Source organism: Meriones unguiculatus, chromosome X (genome assembly GCF_030254825.1).
Source record: "Meriones unguiculatus strain TT.TT164.6M chromosome X, Bangor_MerUng_6.1, whole genome shotgun sequence".
In the NCBI taxonomy this organism is placed as follows: Eukaryota; Metazoa; Chordata; class Mammalia; order Rodentia; family Muridae; genus Meriones; species Meriones unguiculatus.
The window spans coordinates 145,311,870-145,321,038 of record NC_083369.1 but is presented as its reverse complement, the minus strand read 5'-3'; the positions used below and the strand labels follow the sequence as shown (position 1 = coordinate 145,321,038).

General features: G+C 40.6%; 1 pseudogene; it reads left to right on the top strand.

Annotated features, from left to right (window-relative positions):
• The first annotated feature begins 262 nt into the window (after window positions 1–262).
• Window positions 263–394, top strand: LOC132650225 (small nucleolar RNA SNORA48; annotated as a pseudogene).
• Window positions 395–9,169: the final 8,775 nt, after the last annotated feature.

The window sequence follows — 9,169 nt, the reverse complement described above, 5'->3', positions numbered from 1 at the left end:
CTTTAGTAATGGGTTAGTAATGGATTTAATGGGGGCCCAAGCCATCTTGCACTTTTTTCTGGGGCCATTAAAGTCAGTTGGGAAATCGTTGGTAGGAGAAGTTATCTATATCACTTTCACAAGTTGGGTTCTTTTTATTCTTCCATCTTCCAAGCAGCTTAAATATTCACCATCACACTGATGAATGGATTTTTTTTCTAATTACCAAAAATTCTATCAGTTTGCATGCTTTTTGTTTTTTAATCTTAAAAATTTTGATTTCTACCCCTGGCAATGGGCAAAGAGACACCTTATTGATGGTGTTGTTCTTATATCAGTCTGGGGTAGAACAGAAGGCGGTCCTTTCTTCATCCTAGTTTTGTGGCCAAAGCTGTATTATGCCACAGTCACATAACAATCAAATCAAATCAAATCAATTCAGGTAGCACATTGCAGGAGGGAAGACAGAGACCTGTGTTCTGCCATGCCATGTGGTACAGGCAGGGAAAGATGCCCATAGTCCTGCCCTCCACCCTACAGCACTGGCAGGCAATAGACACATAGAGCCCTGCCACCACTACACAGTGCAGCCTGTGAGAAGGAAGACAGACAGAGAAACTGCAGACCAACATGCCCCCCACAAACTTACCCTCTGGCACACTGCACAGATGGGCCTTGACATCTGCTTGTTGGAGAATGTCACTCAGGACCCCAGCCTAGAGGCCAGCCTGCATCGGGAACCACCACAAGGTGCAAGTATGGTAGACTGATGGGAGAGAAAGAAGTGGAGCATTATGAAGACAGAGGGAACTGGAGCCTCAAGGGTGAAAAACAGTAGCCTGGTGTGAGTGGCCAGCCCCACCACCTACGGACCATGATAAGGTCCTAGCCTGTGTTGCCACTGAGGGTCTTGTCTGGATTCATGGCTATGCAGTGGCAAGAACTGGTGTTGATGTGGATGGATCATGTTACCCATAGGGGGTGTCTCTTGTTGGGGCATTGGTCTTAGCTTATCTAGGGGCTCCTCATTAGGTGTGGCACTCTGGAGAACTGGCTCCACCTCTCACTGATGGCAGCACTTGGTAGAGTAGGCCTTGCACTTTGCCCAGGCAGCACAGTGAAGCTGGCACTGGTGGTTGGGGTGTGGGTAAGCTGGCCCAAGAGTGTGAATGTGGAAGAGTTGTCTCTGCCACTTGTATGCTGTAAGGTAGCATGGGCCAGGAGGTGATCCCAACCTCCACCTATGACAGTCTAGAACGCTGCCCACAGGGTCATGAGAGCAGGAGAATGGGCCCTGCACCTTGCCTGGGCAGCACAGGTGCTGGCTCTGGTAGAGAGGCTGCAGGTAAGCCAGCCCTGAAAGCAAGAGTGTGTGAGAACTGGCCCTGCCACTCATCTGCTGTGAGGTGGTGTGGATGAGGGGTGATCCTCTCCCTCACTTATCCCTCACCACCTGTGGAAGTCAGGAGAGCTGGCCCTAGGATGATGAATGCTGGTGGACTGGCCCTGTACCTCACTGGCTGCAGCACTCAGGAGAATAGCCCGGTATCTCGCCTGGGCAATACAGTGGAGCTGGCCCTGATGGTACAAGCATGGGTGAGCCAGCCCTGATAGTGGGAGATCTGACCCAGTCCCTCACAGGCTGTAGCACTTGGGAGAGTGGACTTCACGCCTTGACTAGGTAGCACAGTGAAGCTGGCTCCGAAGGTGTGGGTGTGGGTGTGGGTGAGCTGGCCCCAAGGGCATGAGAGCAGAAGAGCTGACCCTGCCTCCTGCCAATGAAGGAGCATTGCTGGAAAGCTTGCCCTGACGGTGTGCCTGTAGGAGAGCTGGCAGGCTGACTAACTCAGCTATCAGCCAGGCTGAGATCCAGGGCTTTGAGTTAGCCTAAGCCCAATATCTATTCCATCTCTGAAGTGCTGGAACATATCCAAAGCTTCAGGGTCTCTATGACACAAGGCAATAACTGAGAGAAGACACGGTGAACATTCAGTATTGATGGTGTCACAGAAGCCAGGGATCTCAGATGAGACCATTGACTCATTGCAGTGACATTGTCAAGTGAGGATGTGTGAATAGAGGGATATCCTATGAGACACACTGTGACATACACAACTTCCTTAATGACATATTTCTATGCTTTTTGTTGTTGTTTGCTTATTTGTATACGTGTTTTTTTGTTGGTTTTTTGTTTTTTGTTTTTTTTTTTTGGTGGTGGAGGTTGCAAGGGTGAAGGGCAGATATGCAGGGATAAGGAGATGAGCTGGACTGAGATATATGATATGAAACTAACAAAGAATAAAAAAAATGTTTGAAAAATTGTTGATTTCAAGATGTTGAAAGAAATTTCCCAAATTTCAAGGTACAACACTTCTGTATTTCCTAGAGGGTATCTATAACTCAAGTGATAGAAGGTCTCTTATTGAACAAATAGTTTAGAACTGGAAAAGACTAAAAAATGGTATAGAACTATTCATTTATGGTCAGCCTAAGAGCGAAGATTTATCGCTAAATGTATATGACATTTTATTTCTGGTGGTATCACTCAACACTGAACTCAAAGTTGGAAAAGAAAATGTTTATTATTTGTCACCCGGCATTTCATATATTTATGTTCTTTATATAGCTAAGTTAAAAGTTTCCATTTTATGATACACACAAAATGAAACTGAAAGAAGTTAAATGGAACAATTATCAATAGGGTTGCATAGCTGAGGGAAGACTTAGGGGATGGTGAATGAGCTGAACCCATTTCCATTCATAAGGCCTGAGGAGGAAGGTGTTACTGTAGCCCTAGTGGGAAATATGGATCATCTCTATTTGCAGAGCAGTCTTTGTATACACAATATCTGTATCACCTGAGAACTCGGGGCCTGTCCTGGATTGGTTAAATTAGAACCTGCACTTTTAAGAAAACCCAAGTTTATTTGGATTCTTATTATGCTATGAGGAACTCTCCTGTAGCTGTAGAGAAAAACAACTTGCAGAAGTGTCCTTCACTCTGAGGAAAACAGGCATTTCTAAACTCTGACCTGCTTGGGAAGATGCTGAAGAATAATTACATTAAGCTCAGGTTTGTTCCACATCCCAGTCCTCCCTTCGTGCATCTGGATGCTAAAGCTGACTAGAAGCCACAGGATAAGGGAAGAATTTGATACAATCCATGAAGCATGGAACATATAGAAGAGGGAAGACAGTGAAGGGCCAAACAGAATATTTAGCATATCCATTTAAAATGTTAAATGTAGTCATGTGGTAGTATTGTCATGGTACATTCAATCAAAAAGCTTGGGTAAGGCAACATTTTGTAAAGAATGTATAAATCAGGACTGAGGAAGGGTTATAGGTATAATTATTAGATTTTTGTCCATCCTTCAGCCCCAAACTCACTGTCATAGTCAAATAGGGTCTAATTAGTAAACCCATTTATAACAAAGCCTTAGAGGGACTCTGTAACTTTGATCATTAATAATAATGTAAAAGGACAATAAGATATATTTGATTTAATGGCAACCATGAAGATTTAAATCTACAATATTACATAATTATGCGCAACTATTATAATTTAAATAAAACGAGCTCAGAGATTACTTTTAAGTTTGCAGATCAAGGAACAGGTGAAAACTTTAAAGGTCTTTCATCTGCTAAGATCTGTATTTCTCTTCATGTGTGAGCCATTCTGTTAGTTAGAATGTCTCTTCTGCTGGTTGGAACAGAAGCACAAATTAACTATGGATTTAAAAATACAGATTTTTTCTCCTTTATGCAATAGTGGTATGATGCTATAATTCTGAATGATTATATGGAGATTGGTTCTGCTTTTTGTTGTTGTTGTTGTTCTCATGTTCTCCTTTATGTAGCTTAAGATGGCTGACCACACATTTATGTTCCAGGTACCATCATGAAGATCTAGGAAGCAGGAATGGAACATACTCTCCTCTTTTAATAGGCAACGCCTAAAGTTTGCACACATAGCTTCTCTTTGAATTTTATTGGCTGGAACTTGATCACATGACCATTTGAACAGCAGAAGAAGCTTAGATATCCAGTTCTCCAGTGGGTAGCCATAATCAGCATAAAACTGTATTACAAGGTCAAAGGGGAGAGTTGACAGAGGGTTCCTGTAGTTTTACTGTGGGTCATTTGCCACTTTGTCCACACATCTGTTAGACCTGGGAAGTTGTTTGTATCAGAATTCTTGCTTATTTATCAAATATCTACTTATTTATCAAAAAGTGCTCAATATATGCCACAAATGTTTTTAAATGTCATCTGTACATTGCTAAGGAAATTCTAGGTTAAAAAAATTCTTACCAATATATTATAACAGTTTCACCATCTAAGCACCAGGCATTCACACACACACACTCACACACACACGAGGGACATTCTTATCTAAACCATTATATTTCTTCTTTTAGAGAAAGAGAAAGAGAGAGAGAGGGAAACCTAAATTTGTATGGGTAAGAAGGTGAGTTGGTTTAATCTGGGAGGAGTTGGGGGAGAGAAAAACAAGGTATGAAAAAATTACATAAAGACAATAGAGAATACAGTCATCACTTCACATCCCTTTTATGATGAGGATATTTACAGCCTATTCTTAGCAATTTTAAAATAAAAACTATACTATTAATTATGGTAAGTTTGCTGTGTAATAGATAACCTGAGTTTATATCACTAGAGGCCAAGTGTTGGTGTGATAGAAAGGCAAAGTGGAAATATAGGCTAAAGTGTTCAAGATACCCTTTTGTATAAATGGACAGTGCATTCTTACGTTTATAAATCTGTTACTTCCCTGAAGAAATACATATAAATGAGAAGGTTTGTTTTTTTTCAGGTTTTAGTGTCTTTTATGGTATGGTAAGAATTAAAATGTCATTTTATAAATTAAGTTAAAAATCTCTCACTGGTATTTCCATAAGTGCACTTTTTGCACAACATCTTATCTTGGTATAGGCTTCTGTACTGGCTAGTTTTCTAACACCTTGAAGAAGGTAGAGTCACATCAGAGAGGAGAAAATGCCTACATAATATCATGGTATAGGTAATCCTGTATGACATTTTTAAAATTAGAAATTGATAAAGGAGGAGGAGCTCAGCCCATTGTGGGTGGAGCCACCCCTGGGATGGCAGTCATGGGTTCTATAAGAAAACAAGCTGAGCAACCCATCAGAAAAACCATACTTAGAGTTTCTATTGCTGTGCAGAGACACTATAATCACAGCAACTCATAAAGGAAAACATTTAATTGAGGATGGCTTATAGTTCACAGGTTTTCTACACGGTAAGAAGCATTGCAGCATGCAGGCAGACACACTGCTGGCGAAGGAGCTGAAAGTTCTACAACTGGATCTGCAGGCACCAGGAAGGGAGAGGCACAAGGCCCGTCTTGGGTATCTGAAAATTCAAAGTCCACCTTCCGTGACACACTTCCTCCAACAAAGCCACACTTATTTCAATAAGGCCATACCTCCTAATATCGCCATTCCCTAGTGACCAAGCATTCAAATCTATGAGACTGTGAGTGCCATTTCTCTTCAAACCACCACATCCAGGAAGTAGCTGTTGTGTGACAAAACTTTTCCTGGGGAGATACAACATACACATCTGCTCAGCCCAGATAGGTATGCAAAGGATGGCCTAAGCATGGATATCAACAAAGCCCAATTTGGTGAACCAATGAGTTTTACTGTTGTTACATACAGACATATGGATGAGGGGTTACTTAAAGGAGCAGAAAATGCCACAAATACAGCTGCATTACCGAGGTCCACCATAGGATGGGTGATAGCTCTCAAACGTTGGGAAACTTGGAGCACACTGCACAGCTGCAGACAGCTCAACATGTTAAAGAGCATGCTTTCCAAGTGTTTCTCCCTAAATCTCTCGCAAACAACTTGGCTGCTTTCTGATTGTTTTTTTTTTTTTTTAAGGTAGCTAATCTGGTCTTGGAATCTTCATTGCAGCTTTTCTACTCTTGAGAGTTTTCTTTGCAGCTCAGCTTCCTTTCACCTAAGAGTGACTCTTTACTTTATTGTACATTTTAGCAGGGAGAGACCTAGTGCATCTGGTCAGTTATAGGGATAAACTCTGGTTATCTATTACACAGCAAGTTGACCATAATTAATAACATATTTTATATGTCAAAACTGCTAAGAGAAGATTGTGAATATCATCTTCATAAAAAGCATGTGAGGAAATGAATATATCCTGATCAGAATTTGTTGTTTTTTTGATGATATTGTTATACTAGGTTCACGGGACCCTCAGAGACCACCAGGAGACGACTCGATGCAATTGCAAGAGAGCTTTATTACAAGAGCGATGGAACTCAGGACCCAAATCTCACTGATGCAGCAGTAGAGAAGTGGGACCCCAAGCTCTGAGTGAGCAGGAATTTTAAAGGGAAAGTCTGTGAGCAGGGGTTTTCCATGGCAGCAAGCAGGGGGGCACAAGCCTTGGTGTTACAGAATTGGGTGAAGTTTAGCAAGGCGGGGTGACCTTTTCTGAGGCATACAATCACAATGGCTAAGGCATATAATCACAATAGCTATTTTTCTAAACCATATCTGAAACATTGGGGAGAATTTTCCCACCCGATTTCCATTGATTATTGTCAGGGAGATTGTCTCAATTTTCTATGAAGCATTTATTCTGTTATATTTCCTGGAGGCTGTTGCTACCAGTCTAAGGTGTGGGTCCAAGGTGAGTGGTGTCTTCAGTAAGATACCTTAAATTTCTGAGACTGTTGTCATATTTAGATTGGAAGTAGTTGTATTGTTATTATTGATGGTATCTTGTGAACAAAGAAAGTTCTTTTTTTAAACAATTTTTATTTTTTATATTAATCACAGGTTATTTACTTTGTATCCCAGCTGTAGCCCACTCCCTGGTCCCCTCACAATCCCACTCTCCCTCCCTCATCTCCTCCTATGTCCTTACCCAAGTCCACTGATAGGGGAGGTCCTCCTCCCTTTCCATCTGACCCTAACTTATCAGGTATCTTTAGGGCTGGCTGCAATGTCCTCCTCTATGGCCTAGCAAGGCTGTTCTTCCCTCCAGGGGTGGGGGAGGTCAAAGAGACAGCCATTGAGTTCATGTCAGAAATAGTCCCTGTTCTCCTTACTAGGGTACCCACTTGGATACTAAGCTACCATGGTCTACATCCGAGCAAAAGTTCTAGGTTATATCCATACATGGTCTTTGATTGGAGAAACAGTCTCATAAAAGCCACCTGTGCCCTGATATTATTTGGTCCTCCTGGAGATCCTGTGCTCTCCAGGTCATACTAACTCCCAGTACAAAGAAAGTTCTAATAAATTATATTGGGCTCATTATCAGAATTTTAACAATTGGAGGAAAGATGTGTAAAAAATCATGTATGACTAATCTTGACTCTCTCAATTAATTTTATATTCATTGACATTAAGATGTAGATACAAATATATCTTAGCTCTGTCTACTGGAAAATATCATGACTATAATAATCATCCTATCTGTAAGTTATATAGCTCCTTCTGGTACTCTGATAGCTAGTTCTCAGGATCCTCGGTCTCTCTGGCTGTCATTTGTAAATATTATTTACCACTACAATTGAAGCAGAGTTACTTGAAGAATGACAGGTTCTATGTCAGAAATAGGAAATGTACAAAATGAGCCTGCAACATCTGTCATGCAAACACCCAAGAAAGCCATCAATGAAGATTTTCAGTAGTGTCCAAAGGAACAAGGCAGCAATCTCAAGATGATTTCCCCAACGGCAAAAACAAACAAACAAACAAAAACAAAACAAAACAAAAAACAACTATTTTAGTATCAGTTAAAAAATAGGAAAGAAATGAATACACTCACTCTCTAACTTCATAATAATACTTTAGGAGCTTACTTATCACCTTTAGAGAGTGCTACAACTCAAAAGATGGAAATATGGATTTGTTTGGGCATAGGATTTGAAAGGAGTGAGAGATAATCTGATTAAGTCTACCATGAAACTGCTATTTCACTTCCATTGAGTACAAAAGAAGAAATGCATGCATGAGCTGTTGAACTAAATGTGGCCAATTAAAAGGAGGAACATGAGCAAAACAAAACAAAACAAAACAAAAACCCAAACAAATGCCACTATCTCATATGACGGTGGGTAAAAAAAGGGGAGTTTATGTAGATAAACTTTTCATAGTATGAAAGAGAATGCAAAGTAAGACATTTACAGATTAAAACTATAGGCATTTAGTCATTAACATCCATATATAAATTAATGCACCACTCCTAACACAACCAACTAACCAAAAAAGGAAGGAAGGAAGGAAGGAAGGAAGGAAGGAAGGAAGAAAGAAAGAAAGAAAGAAAGAAAGAAAGAAAGAAAGAAAGAAAGAAAGAAAGAGGAAAAAGGCAGCTAATACAGGGTGGCAGTAAGAATGATTTCCACACTTCATTTTTGTAAAGGTTTTTTTTTTTTAGCATTTGTTTATAATTATACTTATATGTCTATATGGGAATGCAGGTAGCCAAATAGTCCAGAGGAGTTAGAGCCCCTGAAGCTCAAGTTACATGCAGTTGTAAGCATGCTGAATTGAATTTAGATGCTCTCTGCAAAGGCATATCTTTTACATCACATCTCCAGCCCCTGTTTTTATTTATTTATTTTTTTTTAAATTATTTTTTATTTATTACAGTTTATTCACTTTGTATCCCAATTATAGCCCTCTCCCTCATCCCTTCCCAATCCCTCCCTCTCTCCCTAATCTCCTCCCCCCTTCCCCAAGTCCCTGATAAGGGAGGTCCTCCTTCCTTTCCATCTGACCCTAGCCTATCAGGTCTCATCAGGACTGGCTGCATTGCCTTCCTCTGTGGCCTGGCAAGGCTGCTTTTCTTCCTCAGGGGGAGGTGATCAAAGAACCAACCAATGAGTTCATGTCAGAGACAGCCTCTGTTCACCTTACTAGAGAACCCACTTGGATACTGAGCTGCCATAGGCTACGTCTGTGCAGGGGTTCTTGGTTATCTCCATGCATGGTTCTTGGTTGGAGAATCAGTCTCAGAATTCTTTTAAAGAGCCTGATTAGTGAATGTCATGTGCTGAAAGATTTTTTTTTATACAGGTCTTTGTTGTAAAATTGGGAGATCAATTTGTCATTAGTGTCTAGTACAAAGCAAGGAACTAGGTAGTACTATTTCTTATATTCTAGTA